Source organism: Calypte anna, chromosome 3 (genome assembly GCF_003957555.1).
Source record: "Calypte anna isolate BGI_N300 chromosome 3, bCalAnn1_v1.p, whole genome shotgun sequence".
Classification (NCBI taxonomy): domain Eukaryota; kingdom Metazoa; phylum Chordata; class Aves; order Apodiformes; family Trochilidae; genus Calypte; species Calypte anna.
The window spans coordinates 2,399,200-2,418,156 of NC_044246.1; the positions used below are offsets into that span (position 1 = coordinate 2,399,200).

The 18,957-nt window shown below is 44.6% G+C and overlaps 1 protein-coding gene across 6 annotated transcripts in view; it reads left to right on the plus strand.

Moving 5' to 3' along the window:
• SMOC2 (SPARC related modular calcium binding 2) overlaps positions 1-18,957 on the plus strand; it is a 156,414-nt gene that overhangs the window by 28,712 nt on the left and 108,745 nt on the right. The window lies entirely within an intron of this gene.

The window sequence follows — 18,957 nt, forward strand, 5'->3', positions numbered from 1 at the left end:
CCATCCATCTCCCCTTGCATGGATATCCAGTTCTGGATTCAAGTCTGGCTCTTCCTGTGGTATTTCTTGTCCTGACTGGAAGCAGGGGGTCCTGGACACGTTGCTGTAGAATTATTTTGTTGAGTGTTCCTCTGTAGTTTTCAGGCTTGCTGAATCTCATCTTTGCATGTTTTCAGATTCACAGTGGATGACAAAAAATTACCATTCCTTTCTTTTTATTTAGTGGGATACCATTTCTATTTTTCTTGTTCCCTCAAAGAAAAAGGGCCTTGACTTCTCTGTCCCAATGCAAGTGGCCTGACCTGCACCATGTTATGCCAGCGAGGAGGAGCTCTGACAGATTTTTATTTTCCAAAGTTTCTCTGTGGTCTCTGCACAGCTGCAATTTCCCTGTAGGAAGATGGTCAGGCTTCTCATTGGGAGGTTCTTAATTCTTACCTCTTTTAGCCAAGAACAATATGAAGCAGGGTGAATCCAGGGTAAGATCTGTGCAATTACCAGTCCAGTGATTCTTAGGATGAAAATATGAGGGATCCACTGAGGGAGCAAGAGAATAAACAGGGCAGTCCATGAAATGCTTTGCTGCAGACTCTATCAGAAGAAACTGGTGCTCCAGATAACTCTGGGCCAGTAATAAAACAGATTGCAAGATGCTGATTAGATCTACAAGCTTTCCTTCAGCCAAGTGTTAGGTCTTGGCTGAGGAACATACAAATCCTGGCACCTCCTTTTAAGTTGCCATTCAAGCTTGTAACTTTGAGGGATGAGCAATCCCAGACTGCCTCCCCCTGAGAACAGAAGGATTTCAAAGCTTGCAGACAGGGTGAATCCTTTAGGGAGCAGCAGGGCTCTTCCTTTGGTCTACAGAAAATACACGACTGGTCAAAGCCTCCTCTGAAGATAGGAAAGTTTTGTAGCACTTCCCAGTTGTTCTTCCCATCTCTGAAGAGCACTTTAAACAGATATAGAAAGAACAAGCCTATTTTTTCCCTGGATATTTTTTTTTATACTGTTTTGTTTTGTTTTCTGAGGTCCATAATGCATCCTACGTGATTCAGAAAGGGTCAATCAGATTCAAACTGATGACTTGTTTGTGCTGTGCCAGAAAGCAACTTTAAAGTGTTCAGCTGACTTAATAAACAAGCAAAAGGACAACTGAGCTGGGGAAAAGCCAAAGGTAAAGGGCTTCCCACAGGGTGAGAGAAGAAACTCATACAGCCCAGAAACTTCAGAGCAAGGCACGTTCATAATGATTAAATAATTCTCTGTTCTCTCACTGAAAACTATGGCAAAACCCAGGGTAGGTCTTAAAAGTTTAAATTAGAAGACTTAGTGCTGAGAATAATATTTCCCTGTGACTTATCAGTCTCTCTACTGGAATTTTATGTATGCTCAAGAGTAGACAACTTCTGGAAATCTTCTTTCTGTTGGTGTCACCAGGTCACCTGCTGCTTTACCTGGAGTTCAAGATTCAGCTTAAAACCTCACATTTGTCTGTACTACTGCTGGGATTGTTAGATATGGCCTTAAAATTAATTGGTTAAATCCATTCATAGCATTTTTCTCTATTTTCAATATTTCTCTGTCACTTCTGTAAGGTGCTGTATTTTCTGGGTGGGACTTTATAGCCAAAGAATAAGATTTTAACTGGGTTCTGCTGCAGGGTTCTGTCTTTCTGAAAGAGCTTGGGGTATCTCTTGATCAGATTTTTAGGGTTTGTATTGGGAAGCAGAATGTCTGCTGGTGGGCAGCAATGATTGATGAAGCTGGGGATGCCACACAGCTACCATATGAAAAATAATCCTGCATTTGTCTGGTATTTCTTTGGATGTTCTGTGCACATGAAAACGTATTTTTCATTTCCATCTGCCCAATGTACAGGACTGTTATGCTTTTAAGTTTAGGAAGAAAGGAAGCATTTGATAAATGGGTCTGGCTGTGCCTCTTTATATTTTGTTTTTCTCAAAGGTTAGGGCTGGAACCCTGTTGGAAGAGGCAAAGCTTTGACTGGACTGATTTAGGCAGCAAGTGAGCTGTTCTTTATCATATTAATTTCAGTTGACTCATGTCATTTCACCTCCCAAAACCAATGATGGTTGGTTAAGATTATATCCAAAGCAGTCATAAGTTACCAGTGAATCAGTAACAGAATATTTTGGGCTGGTATACAAACACATGTCCTGCTCCATATTTAGTTAGCCTGGATCCTCTTGTGGTTTAACAAGATTTTACAGAAACCCAGCCTCAACTTCAAGAAGAGTGCAGTTTCCTTAATGAAACCTCTATTGCCAGGAGGGCAGAAAGTTTACCCACTTTAATTTCATTCCTCTTGGAGAGCAGCTAAAACCATACATCTTGTACATCCTGTGCTCCAGACTGATTTATTTTGATTATCTGAGAGATGCTGGGATCTTAGAAGCATGGTGTGCAGCAGATAAATCATGATATCAACTCCTTGTCATCCTAATCCTCCCTGCTTTTCCAACTGGAAGAAAATCTTGAATTATTTGGGTAGGAAGGTCATGCTAAGGCAGGTTGTTCTTCATTGGAGTATTTTCAAGGTGCTCTTGTAATTTGGTTGAACTCTTGCTGTTGTGAAGAACAAGTTGTAGCTTTTAGATAAATTATTGGTGAGGAATAATGCTTAGAAAAACCTTGAAAATATACTTCTGCCTTAACAGTGTCAGTTTTGCAGAAATATTAATATATAATATTTTGTATTTGATGGATTTGCTCTCAACACTGTCGTTGTTTCTCCATGGGTGAGAGCTACATAAAAGAAGAATCTGAAAACTGAGGTGCTCCTGTAGTTAAAACCCCTTAGCTAAATAAAACACTGCTAAGCTGTCACAGAAAATCCAAGAAATCCATGCTCAGCAATAAATAAACCCAAGAGAACTGAAGTGAAAGTCAAGTCTGTGGCCTCATTCAGAGCCTGATCTTGTGGCTTTGGCATTTACTTTATGTTTTGCTCTGATTTTGCATTTTTCATTCATGGTTTATGAAATGATTTACAGAGGCAAGTAATAATAGGCTGAATTTCATTTTTTTTCTTTTTTTTTTGGGGTGGGGGCAAAAGGACTAAAGAAGGACCAAGAGATCATAGAATCATAGAATTAGCTGGGTTGGAAGGGACCTCAGAGATCATCTAGTCCAACCCTTGACCCACCGGAGCAGTTGCTAGACCATGGCACTGAGTGCCACATCCAGTCTTTTTTTAAATGTCTCCAGGGACGGAGAATCTACCACCTCACCGGGCAGTCCATTCCATAGCCTGATCACCCTCTCCGTGAAGAAATTCTTTCTAATATCTAACCTAAACCTCCCCTGGCACAACTTAAGACTGTGTCCTCTTGTCTTGTTGAAGGTCGTCTGTGAAAAGAGTCCAGTTCCCACCTCGCTACAGCCTCCTTTCAGGGAGTTGTAGGCAGCAATGAGGTCTCCCCTGAGCCTCCTCTTCTCCAGCCTCAACACCCCCAGCTCTCTCAGCCTCTCCTTGAGTCCCTTCACCAGCCTGGTTGCCCTCCTTTGGACCTGTTCCAGGACCTCTACATCCTTCTTAAACTGAGGGGCCCAGAACTGGACACAGGACTCAAGCTGTGGCCTCACCAGTGCTGAGCACAGGGGCAGAATCACCTCCCTGGACCTGCTGGCCACGCTGTTCCTGAGCCAGCCCAGGATGCCATTGGCCTTCTTGGCCACCTGGGCACACTGCTGGCTCATGGTCACCTTCCTGTCAATGCAGACTCCCAGGTCCCTCTCTGTCTGGCTGCTCTCCAGCCACTCTGTGCCCAGCCTGGAGCTCCCCATGGGGTTGTTGTGGCCAAAGTGTAGGACCCGGCACTTGGAATGTTGAACCTCATCCCGTTGGGATCATCCCAACTCTCCAGTCTGTCCAGATAAAATTGTTTATCTGTGATGTTTGTTCATTGTAGGTAGAAATGGCAGAGGATTACTGAAAACCTGACTGTATTCTTGTTTTCCTTGGTTCTTCCAGCCACAGAAGTGGAGAAGAACTTTGTGAGACCTCAAATTCAGGATTTACCCTGAAAGAGCTAAAAAACCCAATCAGTACCAAACTGCTCTTCAGAACTTGAGAGAATTTATGGTGTGCAGAGCCAGAACAGCTCAGCCCATGCTTTCCCCTTGGAACATCATCCTAATCCCATTAAAAATGACCTTAAGCAAAGATTATATATAGAGATAATTTAAAAAAAAAATGGAAATGGCCACAATTTAGTTTACAAAACACCCTCAAAATTTTTTAACAAGAAAATCCAAGTGCCAGGGTTGAAGGATTCATAGAGTTTCACTTGCTGGGGCCTTTTTGAGCCATGACTGAACCTTCTCTGTAGGAAAGAACGTTTGGAAGGCTGATGCATGTGGTTAAGAAGGAGGAATGAGTTTCTGGAGCCTTGGGTTTAATTCCCAGAATCACCACAGCCTTCCTGTGTGACTTTGGACAAGCCCCCACATCTCTGTCACTGAATTCACTGCCTGTAAACTGATGCTTGGGGAATTTCTCTTCAGAAGTAATGAGGAGAACATATATATGTTTATATAGATGCTCCTATATGTAGGTATAGGAGATGTAGATTTTTAACTTTCTGAAATGTGTGAATCCAAAAGAATTATTTAAAAGTGTGGATGTGTTCTTATGGATTGTCTGGATCATGGGAAAGTGCCACGGAGTGATTGGGGGGATTTATATCAGCAATCTGTGGGACTTGGGCACCTTTTCCTCTCAGACATCCTTCCCTTCCTCCCTCCCAGTGACCCTAAACCTCTGGCAGATGTTTCAGGGTCAGCTGATGATGCTCAGAGGAAGCTGTGGTGTGGGGATTGGAGCTGTGCTGGACCTCAGGGAACTTGACTGGGGATGGCAGCCCAGTGGGACACATCCAAAAAGTCAAGTGGCAGATCCCAGAATGACAGAAGAAGAGCAGTCCAGGTATCACCACCTGGTAGGGGATAAACTTTTTATGTCCCCAAGCCTCTTAACTAGAAGAAGGTCCCTTAAGTATGGGAGCACTGAGTTACCATGAAGCTTTTGCTCTTGTTTTCTGACCAGTGAAACAGCTACAGCTGCCAAGGAGCATGAAAAATCCCCTTATTCATTTAGTCCCAGCTAAATTCATGGCTGAACACGTTTGGACTTTTTGTCATTTTTATCCAGACTGCTTTTAAACGTGGTTGAGAACTGTCCATGGAGTAATCCATGGCAGGCAGCTGGAATTCTGCTTTTTAGGTGTTTTTCCAGCCTCTCCCTATGGGGAAGGGACCTGACTGAGCAATGTCCCATCACCTGGTGCTCCTTTTCCTCAGACAGGAGAGGTAAGAAGTCCTCAGCATCTGCTGTGCCATCTCCTCTTCCCCATCTCCGTGGGAGAAAGGGCAGGAAGCAAAGGCCAAACTGTTTTAAAAAATGGTTTCAATATTTCTTTCCTTCCTTTCATGCCAATGAATTTGGGTTGAAATCAGCCAGCTCACTGCTGCCTTTCCAGACCACTACATCCAACAGAAGAACAAAGCTGTGGCCATGCTTGCTCTGCTTGAACTTGCAAGCCCCCCAAAATTAAAATATAATTTGCAAAGGCCACGTCCCAAACTCCCAAGAAAGACAAGAAGGGAGGAAAAGGTGATGGAGTTCTCTTAGAAGGGGGATAGGCTTTATTAAGTATTCTTTCAAATGCTCTGAGCTGTGCAAAGTTGTGCCAGGAAGCCCAAAGAAATAGGAAAGTATTTTGTAGGTGCCACCCCTGTCCATATTATTTTTTTGTCTGTTCACTGCATAGGAACGTGATCTGTAGCATGGAGTAATTATATGCTTCCAACAAAAACAATCTGAGAGGGTAAGAGCCTCTGATTTTTTTCTAGTATGATTAGAAGCCACAAATATAAAATATTGCATCAGAGACTTTGGGCTCTGGAAATCTTTAGTCCTGGGTTATAGAAATGTGATGTTTGGTGAGAGCTGGGCCTCAAATATTCTGCTTTGGGAATTCCATGCTGAGGAGCATTGGGTCCTGGGTTACAGCTCTAGAGACATTTCTCATTCCCTGTCCTGATTGTGGCCTTCCAGGGGCTGGAGGGGCTACAGGAAAGCTGGGGAGGGACTTTTGAGGCTGTCAGGTAAGGATAGGACATGGGGGAATGGGTTCCAGCTGGAGGAGGGGAGATTGGGGTTGGATGTGAGGAAGAAGTTCTTCCCCATGAGGATGCTGAGACCCTGGCACAGGTTGCCCAGAGAGGTGGTGGAAGCCCCATCCATCCCTGGAAGTTTTTAAGGTCAGGCTGGATGGGGCTTGGAGCAACCTGGGCTGTGGGAGGTGTCCCTGCCCATGCAGGGACCTGGATGAGCTTCAAGGTCCCTTCCAACCCAAAGGGACATGGACTTAAGCTCTGCCAGGGGAAGGTTAGATTAGATATTAGAAAGAATTTCTTTCCAGAGAGGGTGATCAGACATTGGAATGGGCTGCCCAGGGAGGGGGTGGATTCTCCGTGTCTGGATGTTTTTAAGAAGAGACTGAATGTGGCACTGAGTGCCATGGGCTGGGAACCACGGGGGAGTGGATCAAGGGTTGGATTTGATGATCCCAGAGCTCCTTTCCAACCCAAATGATTCTGAGATTCTCATAGGACTGATGGGGGAATGGATTCCAGCTGGAGGAGGGGAGATTGAGGTTGGATGTGAGGAAGAAGTTCTTCCCCATGAGGGTGGTGAGACCCTGGCACAGGTTGCCCAGAGAGGTGGTGGAAGCCCCATCCATCCCTGGAAGTTTTTAAGGTCAGGCTGGATGGGGCTTGGAGCAACCTGGGCTGTGGGAGGTGTCCCTGCCCATGCAGGGGTTGGACCTGGATGAGCTTTAAGGTCCCTTCCAACCCAAACCATTCCATGATTCCCACTTCATGGAACCTCTCCTTGTGTTTTCTCCCAACCTCACAGTCTCTCTCCCTTCCTCCCTGCTCCATCCCCCCCTGGCAGGCAGTGCGAGGATAACAGAGCATCAATCACCTGCTTGTTGGCTCAATCTGGGACAGCACTTTGAGATTAAATGGTATTTCTGGGTAACCTTTTAGCATGGATTTGAAAGCAAACAGATCTGTGTAAGGGCAAAGAACAGCAAGGAAAATGTGTTCTGCTTCAAAGCAAGCAGAGGCCACCTAAAATGTGACACAGAGCTTGGAAAAAATCCTTTTTATTCTGGTAAATTGCCTGTTTTGGATCATGGTTTGGTAGTTCCTCCCACCTACTTCTAGATGCACACAAAATTTTGTTTTTCATATTCAAAGGTTTTTCTGGTGAGTTGTAAGTAGAAATAAATGGCTTCCTAATGATATTTTTCCTTGGAAAACAATGGTTTAAATTAAAGGAAAAATGTTTTTGCCCAGTGTACAAACAAACACACAAGAGTTCCATAAAACCCCCAAACTGGGAGGAAGTAGAACTGCCTGTGGTTTGAGACAGCCACAGCCAGGTTCTTGTGTCCCTATGGAAAGTGTTAGTTTGGTTTAGGGTTGTTTTTTTTTTTTTTCCCCCTCATTATCCTGGCTTGTTAAACCCTCACATATTCCAAATGTGCCCTGTTTTCTTCTTTGCTTTTGCTCTATTTCTCCTTTTGAAGATGGCAGCATTTATGAACCTTGCAGCATCTCGGTTTTAGATCAAGGGTTTAACAAGAGCAAAAATCTTCCTCCCAGCCTCACCTGCCTGCCTTCCATCCCAGAATACTTTATTCTGAAGCAGCTGATGGCAGTGATAAATGTCAGAGAGTGAGAGCCCTGGAGTTATTGTCAGCAAGTCAGCTTTCTGGGCTGGGGATGAAACCTTTGATGTCTTATTGAGTTTCTGCTCTGCGTGAATCGCTTGCTTTGCTCGATTTGAATTCCCAAAGAAATTCTCTGTTGGGATTCTGCCTCGTACTGTGCCTTGGTCATTTGAGATGCCCTCCTTGTTCTTTGGTTCCCCAGGAAAAGAAGGCAAGCAGCCATATGGAGAGTGGCCAGTTGCCTGCTGATGGGGATGGCATTAAACCCGGCTGCATAGAAACTCGGATGGAGAAAAAGCCCCTTTTGAGCTGAGCCTTTCTGTGCCCCCACAAAGGGAGATTTGTTCCCTATGGGTCTGTAACACATCCAGCCCCCTTTACTTGGGAGCTTTTCAGGGGGCTTCTGCTATTCTTTTCATAAATGATTTCCTTTCCACCAGGGCTAAGAGGCTTGGGATGAAGTTATCTTTTTGAACCCCCCCTCCCCATCCCAGTCCCAGTGGAATTGGTGTTGGACTGGTATGGAGAACTGGGGGCTGCTGGGGTGTGTGTGGGGGAAGAGATCAGAGGTGATGATTGTTTGAGACCATCTGGAAGCTGCTTTACAAGGCAGGTTTCACATAGCTGTAGCACCATGAGGATGTTTCTAGCATTTCTTCCACTCTATACTTCTTATTTTGAGTTAAAAGTCATTTCCCTTTAATTTTAGTGTCTTCAGCTACCTCAGACACATGAAGGGTGTGTGCTGGTATTCTTTACTCCTAAAATAAACCCTTCAAACCTAGAGATGTTGAGCATCCTTAGCTTTTTTTTTTTTTTCCTTTTAAAATAGCTTTTCAACGCTTCAGAAGCCAAAATATTTTGATGGGAGCAGGCTGTGAAGACAACTAAAAAATCAAATGTGTCTGTTTGCCCAAATCCTGGCTGTGGTGGGTAAAGACACTGACCAGGCAATGAGAACAGTGCCTGAAAGGATGGCTGTGCTGACCCACTTGTGTTCTGAGAGCTGGGTCAGTGCTCATGAGGAGCTGAAGGAAACCAATCCCATCCACAATGCATCCCACTGCTTCTCTGTTTATTTTCCCCCTGTGTGACTCCTGGCAGCTGAGAAGAAGCACTAAAGGAGAGCAACTGGCCAAAGAAAAGCTTATGAATAACAATACCACAAGAATGAAGGGCATAAAGTTAGCAGTGACTGGGGAAAAATGCTGGACAGGGGACAGATGTAGAAACTGGTGGAGTGCAGGACATGCTGAGCTGTGTCTTCATGTTGAGAAACCCTCCCTGTTGGCTGGAGAGCAGCCAGACAGAGAGGGACCTGGGAGTCTGGAGTGACAGGAAGGTGACCATGAGCCAGCAGTGTGCCCAGGTGGCCAAGAAGGCCAATGGCATCCTGGGCTGGCTCAGGAACAGCGTGGCCAGCAGGTCCAGGGAAGGGATTCTGCCCCTGTGCTCAGCCCTGGTGAGGCCACAGCTTGAGTCCTGTGTCCAGTTCTGGGCCGCTCAGGAAGTTCAGGAAGGAGATTGAGGTGCTGGAGCAGGTCCAGAGAAGAGCAAGGAGGCTGTGAAGGGATCCAGCACAAGTGCTGTGAGGAAGGGCTGAGGGAGCTGGGGGTGTTGAGGCTGGAGAAGAGGAGGCTCAGGGGAGACCTCATCACTCTCTGCAACTCCCTGAAAGGAGGTTGGAGCCAGGGGGGGGTTGGGCTCTTTTCCCAGGCAACTCTCAGCAAGACAAGAGGGCACAAAAGGTCTCAAGTTGTGCCAGGGGAGGTTTAGGTTGGAGATGAGAAAGAATTTCTTTCTGGAGAGGGTGATCAGGCATTGGAATGGGCTGCCCAGGGAAGTAGTGGATTCTCCGTGTCTGGAGATCTTTCCAAAGAGCCTGGATGTGGCACTGAGTGCCATGGGCTGGGAACTGCAGCGGGAGTGGATCAAGGGTTGGACTTGATGAGCTCTGAGGTCCCTTCCAACCCAGCCAATTCTAGGATTCTGTGATTCTATGAAACCAGCTGTTTGTGTCCCACCAGAGTTCAAAAGAACTAACAAAATCCCAGGGAAATGCTTTGATCCCCCCAAATCCAGGTAAACTCTTTATTTTTTGAAGAAAATAGAAATTTAGAAAAAAGATGCTGTCTGTTTATCCCCGCTGTGGTGTGCTTTTCTGGCTTTTAAATATCTCTGGTATTAAATGGATGGTTTGTTTTTAATCTGTAGTGAAGACACTAAGCTCAATTTGCAGAACTGGAGAGGTTTTGTGGGAACATGGAGGACTCCTAATTTTGGAAGTGGGTGAATGAAATCAGATAACAGATGTTTTATTGCCACTGAGAGTCTTTTATCATCTCTTGGAAATGAATTGGTTCATTTTTAGCTATAAGGGTGTCAATGCCACCAAATTGTTCAGACATTGTTTCTGACACTTCTTGACTTTGCAGCTTCTGGCATGAGCAATCTGGAGGGAGTGCTCTGTGCTTCCAAGGATTATAATTGTGGGAGCATCCCAAGGAATCAGGGAAAGGTCCTTCTGGAAGGGGAGTTGGCCAGGGCTGAGTGCTGCTCATCAGGAACCCAAACCTGCTCCTCTTGGAGTCTGGGGATTAACCAGAGCAGAGATGGAACCAGATCCTAGAATTAAATTATTGAAGAGAAGGGCCCTTCAAGAAGTGAAGACAAAGCCTAATGGAGGGAAAAATGAGTTTTAGACCCCTGGTCCTTGTAGTGACACCGTCCCCCATAGCATTCTCCTGAAAAAGCTGTCAGCCCCCAGCTTGGACAGGGGCACTCTGTGCTGGGTTAGGAACTGGCTGGAGGGCCGGGCCCAGAGAGTGGTGCTGAACGGGGCTGCATCAAAATGGCGGCTGTGGTGTCCCCTAGGGATCAGTGTTGGGCCCAGTGCTGTTCAATATCTTTACTGACGACCGAGACGAAGGGATTGAGTCCATCATCAGCAAATTCGCAGATGACACCAAGCTGGGAGGAAGTGTGGACCAACTCGAAGGCAGGAGGGCTCTGCAGAGGGACCTGGACAGACTGGAGAGCTGGGCCGATTCCAACGGGATGAGGTTCAACATTCCAAGTGCCGGGTCCTGCACTTTGGCCACAACAACCCCATGCAGCGCTACAGGCTGGGGACAGAGTGGCTGGAGAGCAGCCAGGCAGAAAGGGACCTGGGAGTCTGCATTGACAGGAAGGTGACCATGAGCCAGCAGTGTGCCCAGGTGGCCAAGAAGGCCAATGGCATCCTGGCCTGTATCAGGAAGAGCGTGGCCAGCAGGTCCAGGGAGGTGATTCTTCCCCTGTACTCAGCGCTGGTTAGGCCACACCTCGAGTCCTGTGTCCAGTTCTGGGCGCCTCAGTTTAAGAAGGATGTAGAGGTCCTGGAACAGGTCCTAAAGAGGGCAACCAGGCTGGTGAAGGGACTCGAGCACAGGCCCTATGAGGAGAGGCTGAGAGAGCTGGGGCTGTTCAGCCTGGAGAAGAGGAGGCTCAGGGGAGACCTCATTGCTGTCTACAACTACCTGAAAGGAGGCTGTAGCCAGGTGGGAACTGGACACTTTTCACAGACGACCTTCAACAAGACAAGAGGACACAGTCTTAAGTTGTGCCAGGGGAGGTTTAGGTTAGATATTAGAAAGAATTTCTTCACGGAGAGGGTGATCAGGCTATGGAATGGACTGCCCGGTGAGGTGGTAGATTCTCCGTCCCTGGAGACATTTAAAAAAAGACTGGATGTGGCACTCAGTGCCATGGTCTAGCAACTGCTCCGGTGGGTCAAGGGTTGGACTAGATGATCTCTGAGGTCCCTTCCAATCTGGCTAATTCTATGATTCTATGATTCTATGATACTCAGAGTGCTTAAACAGCCCAAAAGTTCTCGGTGTAACTTGCCCTATGTCTCCAGTGAGCAGAAAAAGTATTTTTTGTTCAGAATTATAATAAATAGAAGAAAAATCTGCTCAACTGGCACTTCTGAACCCCTTACAGAGTCCGTTTTCTTTCTATTTCCCTAAACTGGTTATTTCCTTGCCTTCCCAGCCCCAAAATAATTCTCCTGTAGCCAATGAGTGATCCTGAAATACTCTGGAGCTACCAAATCACCTGAAATCTCTTTAGGCTTTTTTTGGGAGGAACTTTTTTTGGGTGAGATGGTAGTGATGAAACTTGGGAGTGCACAGGTGACCAAGTGTTGTCCATCCTTTCTCCAAAGCTGGGAAGATCATTTTCACTCTGTTTGCTCCAGTTTCAGCTCAGGCCTTCCTAATTTATGTGGTTGCACAACTGAGAGGTTTTCCCTTTTTTTTTTGAGTCAGTTGTGAAGCAGCAGTAAAAAGAAGTGCTGGTTATTCCCTGCCATTCCTCTGTCAATACAGCAACTTAAAAATAATATCTGTTAAAGGAGTAAAGCAAAAACAACTTAAAAAAAGCTTAAAAATCTCTCCAAAAATTAACATGCCAAAGCAAAGCCTATCAATCAAAGCACAATCCTGTTTAATTGTCAACTCTCTGTGCTGATCATAGCAAGAGAGTGAGGGTTTGGAGCTTTGGCAGTGTCTCCAAGAGCTTCACTTTGCTCTGTGCACTGAGGGAATAAAGCAAAGTCCTGTCCTAAGGGTAGGAAATTTGGAGCTGACTTTGGGTAGTGCCCCAAAAATGAGGAAAAAACCCAAACACTACCACCACCAACCTCACCAAAAACCCCAACAAATCAAAACTCCCCCTTCCCACCCAGTGAAGTTTCATAGTCCACCCATTTCTTTCCATCATCCTGGGTGGAATTTCTGTGGAAAGAGTTTGGGAAGTTGCACATGGAGAGTCTGATAAAATGATGGTTGGACTTGGTGATCTTAAGGGTCTCTTCCAACCTTAATTATTCCTTTTATGAAATGAGGCAGAGAGGTGGGGGTGTGGGTTCTGTGTTGTTTCACAGAAGCTTTTCCAATAACACAAGAACAATCTCAGCTGGCAAGAGAGCATCTGCTCCCCTCTGCTGCCCTCCAGATGTAGAAGCCCCTGCTGGAAACCTTGGATAAAATTCTCCTGGAAACCTGTGGGAACAGGAATTGTCCCAATCTATCAGAATAATAGGATTAGTTCTGTGTGTTGGCTTTCTCTGTAAATCCTTCTGTGCAAACTTGACCTCAATGCTGATGTTCTCTGTCTGGACAAATGTCACAATTTGGAGGTGGCAGCTCTGGGTTTGTGCTGGAACAGGCATGAAAAAGTGTTTTGTTTCAGTGGGATGGCACAAGGTAAATGAATCAAAGTACAGCAGTTAAGAATCTTAATTTTAAAGGGATCTTCTGGTACTGTTTTAAAGAACTGAGTGATAAGGAGAACTTAGGTTCTCCATACATCCAGTCCTAGTGCTGGAATATTTCTCTGTGTCATGGGGTAAGAGCAGGGTTTGTACCTTCTGCTTCCTTCCTTGCAGCAAAGTGAGGAGATGAGTATTGAAAAAAATGAGTGATGTTTTAATAAAGCAGATTAACTGAGGGACTGGCTGCTTTCAGTGCTCTGATCCTGTTGGATCAGGAACTGGTTGAAAGGAAGGAGTCAGAGAGTTGTAGTCAATGGGGCAGAATCTGGTTGGAGGTGTGTGACTAGTGGAGTCCCTCAGGGGTCGGTACTGGGACCGGTGTTGTTCAATATCTTCATCAACGACTTGGATGAGGGTATAGAATGTACCCTCAGCAAGTTTGCTGATGACACTAAGCTGGGAGGAGTGGCTGACACACCAGAAGGCTGTGCTGCCATTCAGAGAGACTTAGCCAGGCTGGAGAGTTGGGCAGAGAGAAACATGATGAAATTCAACAAGGGGAAGTGTAGAGTTTTGCATTTGGGGAAGAACAACACGATGTCCCAGTATAGGTTGGGGGCTGACCTGCTGGAGAGCAGTGTAGGTGAAAGAGACCTGGGGGTCCTGGTAGACAAGAAGGTGACCATGAGCCAGCAATGTGCCCTTGTGGCCAAGAAGGCCAATGGCATCCTGGGGTGCATTAGAAAGGGTGTGGTTAGTAGGTCAAGAGAGGTTCTCCTCCCCCTCTATTCTGCATTGGTGAGGCCGCACCTGGAGTATTGTGTCCAGTTCTGGGCCCCTCAGTTCAAGAAGGACAGGGAAGTGCTTGAAAGAGTCCAGCGCAGAGCTACTAAGATGATGAAGGGAGTGGAACATCTCCCTTATGAGGAAAGGCTGAGGGAGCTGGGTCTCTTTAGTTTGGAGAAAAGGAGACTGAGGGGTGACCTCATCAATGTGTTCAAATATGTAAGGGGTGAGTGTCAGGGAGATGGAGTTAGGCTCTTCTCAGTGGTGACCAGTGATAGGACAAGGGGTAATGGGTGTAAATTGGAGCACAGGAGGTTCAAGTTGAATATCCGGAAAAATTTTTTTCCTGTAAGGGTGACAGAGCCCTGGAACAGGCTGCCCAGGGGGGTCGTGGAGTCTCCTTCACTGGAGACATTCAAAACCCGCCTGGACACGTTCCTATGCGAGGTGCTCTAGGTGGCCCTGCTATGGCAGGGGGGGTTGGACTAGATGATCTTTCGAGGTCCCTTCCAACCCCAAGGATTCTATGATTCTCTGATTCTCTGGGGCAGACTGTAGGGTGTTGAGACCTAAACATCATTGCCTTTGGCTGAGATATACATGGCAATAAATCTTTACATACTACAGCCTGCATGTGTGGATAGATCTCCACAATAATGTGTATATATAGATATATACACATGTGCATACATAAATACACAAGCACACATATATATTGCTATTGTCTAACTCATTTTCCCATTGCAGATGAGCCCAGAGGGAGCAAAATATTCCTAGCCTGGAGATTTCCCCATCTGCCCCTCAGGCAGCTATCAGACAGAAACTGCACAGATCCATAAATCACTGGGAATCAGCACATATTTCAGCAGCACAAAGCCCTGAGCACGGAGCCACTTTAGAGCCTGCTGCTCCAGGGGCTCTTCCCAGACCTCCCATGCCAGCAGCAGGGGAGTCCCAGACCCTTCCATCCAACCTCTTACAGTAACCAGATGCAGGAGAAAAGAAAAAAAAAAATAAATTGCCTTTCAAAGCCATTGTCTGCACGAGGCTTTTCCAAGCTAAGCTGGGATGTCAAACATCCATCTCTGCTCTTCTGCTTCTTTTTCAGGGCTTTTATTTTATATTATTGTTTTTTTTTTTTGGCCCTCAGCCACCCCAGATGAAGTGTTCTTCTATTTTTTTTGCAAGCAGGCTTGAACTTCATTTTGGATTCTCAAGCAGTAGTTTTCATTTGGTCAGAGGGAAAATCCTATATATAGTTATAAAAAAAAAAAGTAACATAAACCCCCCCCTTCTTGTATGTCTAAATATCTACTGTTGGTGGAAGGTTTATAGGTCTGGTGGAAATTGAAGGGGAAGTTGAAGAAAAGAGGTTGAAAACCTCTGGTGAGCAATCCAAATCCATCTTCTTGAAGGTTTCTCTTTTTTCCCTAGTGCCCAGACTCCAACCTGAGCTTATAGAAGGGAATGGGAGTTTCTTTCCACAGACAGAAAAGCAGTTTCTGGGGCTTCAGCTCCAAAAAAAAAAAAAAAAATTCCAGAAACTTAGAGGGGGGCAAAGTAAAAATAGGTTTAGTTTAGTTATGAGTGATGCTTTTTGTTCTGTAGTCTCTTGAAGAGTGCAAGTAAACTTCTTTAGGGTTGAGCTGGCCCAAATAATAAAAATAATAATAAAAAAAAGTTGGGGAAGACTCCCTTGCCTTGCTTGGGTTCATAAGGCAGTGGCTTCTGACCAAAGGAAAGTGGTCATCATGTTGGGATGTTGATCTTCTCTGCCCTGGCAGGGATGTTGAGCAGAGAGAAGGACACTGAATCCCTCCCAGAGAAGTGGGTAGTGTATGGTCAAGAGCAGATGCAAGTGGTAGCACTGCACTGAACAAGTTCATGGCCATGCTAGCTTGATAAATGGTTTAATAGCAAGGTAAATGGTCCACAGAATGCCTCCAGTTGAGGTACTGGAAAAACTTCCTCATGGTCTCCACCATGCTGCTTGTGGCCAAGGAAATGAGCATCCTGCCCATCCACAGCCCAGGGCTTGGGAGCAGTGACCACAACACAGCTGAAAGATAAAGCAGAGTGGAGAACAAAGGAGAATTAATTGTTTTTTTGTATAAGCAAGGTTTTGAGTAGCTACAAGTTCTAAATCTGACTGATCTAGTGTTCAACTCCAGACCAGAGGGAGGAAAGATCCCCAGGACTGCCAACTCTACAGCAGGGCACATCTCACTCCCTTTGAAGTCTTTGGTGTGTGAGACAGAGAAGGAAAATACTGGAATTCCATGATGCCTGAAAGACATGTCAGTAAATCATATTCACAATAAATCATATTCACAATAAATCAATGTCCTGGTTTGGGCCAGGATAAAGGTGATTTTCTGTCTTGTACTTTTGCTTTTAGTGAAAGCAAACTGCTTTGCCCCAACCAGGACAATCATATTCACAATTAATATTATTCACAATAAATACTATTCATAATAAATACTATTTGTAATAAATAATACAATAATATTTATAATATCTGTCAAGAGGATGCATGCAGTTTCTAGTGACTTTTGGGTTTATTTGCTGAGGGAAATTAAAGATTTTTTCTGCTATAACCCCATTCTCATTCTTCTCAGGAATGTTCCATGAGGCTTTAGAGCAGAGCCTTGTGTAGAACAGGAGACCCCTTGAATATTGGCTTTGGAAAGGCTGAAAGGAATTGAAGGCTGTAATATTGTTTTATGATGTAAAAATGGTAAGAAGGAGATAAGTTAAAGCTTAAACTCCAGCTGAGTGCCTGTTAATCCCTAGCAGAAGCTCAGATTTGTACTTGAAAACCATTTTCTGCAACTTGACTCTGCTGGGTTCTGTGTTCTTAGGGGCAGGAACACCTCTGTTAAAAGTGGGTTCCTTTTTAATAGGGTTTAAACAGAACATTCCAGTTTTTGCTCCACCTTAGGGTGGTCACCTTGTGTTGGCTTTACTTCAGTTGCTACCAGGACTCAACAAAAATGTTGGTTTAAGCTTCTCTTCCAGTGAATCACAAGTTTTTACAAAAATAGATTTGAGTGTTGAAAGAACTTAGAGATACACGAGCCAGATCCAAGGTGAGTCACTCTCTGGTGCATCTAGAACCCCCTTTTTCTCTCTGAACTGCCCTATTTTAATGAAAATGAATATTTTCCCAGGAAAATAGAGCTCTAAAACATGAATTGATACCATCCCAGTTTTTGTGTCCCTGACTGCTTGTTCCTGTTCAAATAAATAGCAATCCTGTGAGAAGTATCATTGCTTATTTCAACATTTTGTATTACTTTAAACATAATTATTGATTCTTCTGGCTACCTGTGGGCCAGCAATGCTGCTTTGGCCTTGCACCATCTTCTGCTCTTGTAGTGAAAATGATAATGGAGTGTTTGAAATAGCAATCACGTTTTCCCCCTTTTTTTTTCTTTTTTTTTTGGATGGGTTAAAGTACATTTTCTATTCTCTCCCTCAGTTCCTTGCCTTTTTGTCCTTCCTGCTTTTAAATCCCTCAGTTGCACTAACTTGGTGGAAATTGTTTAGCTGGATAACCCCAATTCTCCAGTGAGGTTTGGCTAACCAACAAGTTATTCAAGTGGTTTTGTCTCCCTGGTATGTCTTCATCCTCTGCTTTTCCAGGTTCCTTAAATATGCTTGAACCCATAATTTACCCTAATCTCCTCTAAGGCTTTGAAATAAGAAAATACTTAAAGGAAAATCTTTGGATAAATACCCTTTAAAATAATAGAGCTTTATCTGTGAGCTGTCATGCTCTCCAGGGAGTGGATTTTGTTCTTCTGATGCTTGAGGGGGTTTTCTGCCCACTGTGTTTCTGTGGTTTGTCCCCCACCATCAGACATGCCCAGCTGAACCCCTGCAACAACTCAAAGCAGAAAAGATGGGGAAAGTCTGGGAGAAAAATGGGAAAGATGCAAGGATGTTGCTGTGGGTGATTTTTCTTTTTTTTCTTTCTTTTTTTTAATTTTTTTTTTCCTAGTGCCTGGGTTCAGTTCGCTGCTCCACCCCATGATTTCCTGTGGGTCATGGAACCTTCCTGTGCTTTTTGACAAATAATTTTCTGCTCACCAGGGATGTTGTGAGGAGAAATGAAAGACCCAAAGTGCCCACCCATTGCTTAGGGGTCCTTAGAAATAAGGAGTTGACAAACTAAGGAGTTCAGTTGATCTCCCATCACCAGATCCAGAGCAGAAACTTGAGGAATAGATGAAATTTATCTGCCAGATGCCCCCTTTGGTCCTTTTTTCCTAAACCAGAAGTCCTGCAGATGTTTTAGGCCCTGAAGACCAACATAATTTCATGGAATCTTGGCTTCACTCTTGCCCAGGTTGTAGGTAAAGGGAGGTGAGGAGTTTTCCTGCCTTCTCCCTCAGCTCAGTAAATTAGGAATTGCTGTCAGCAGGAAGGATCTGAAACACGGTGCTGAAATGGGGCAAAAAGGAACATCTTTTCCCTGCTTTTGGAGCTGAGCAACTAAATTCCAGGAATAAAGCTTTTGGGGTTTGTGTGCAATTTGTGAGTAATTTACTTCTGAAGCTAATGGCTGTTGGCAGAGAAAAGTGTCTCAAAAACATTGTGAAAAGGAAGATTTCCTTTTTATATTGCTGCCCCACTAAAATTTAACAATTTTGGTCAAAACTCCACCATATGACTAATATTTTAAAGTGATACTTTTGAGATTGTGTCTCTGTTTCCAGGTGTGCTCTCCAAAAAGGGATCTGCAGTTCCTCCCATGCAGTGATAGGAAATGCAAATAGAACACACTTTAAGTGGGAAGTTTAAGGAGATTTATTACTCTCTTTATGCATTTTTTTATTTTAGTGTAATAAACCACAGGGAAACTACCTTAAGCACATATTTTCTGAATTTTTTAGCTTGTCCTACACTTCCCTCTTCAAATACTTGTAGTATTTGCAGTTTCTTGTTTGCTCTTAGGAGCCTCAGTTTCTAAATTTTCCAAATTTTGTGTTCCAGAGGTTTGTGAGGATGAAGTAGCTTGGATAAAACCAATGTTTCTGCTGGATTAAGACATTTTTTAGGTCTTCCCTTGTGCTTGGAGGAATTATTAACTCCTGGTAGCTATGTGCAAAGCATCATTTCATCATCAGCAAGTTTGCAGAT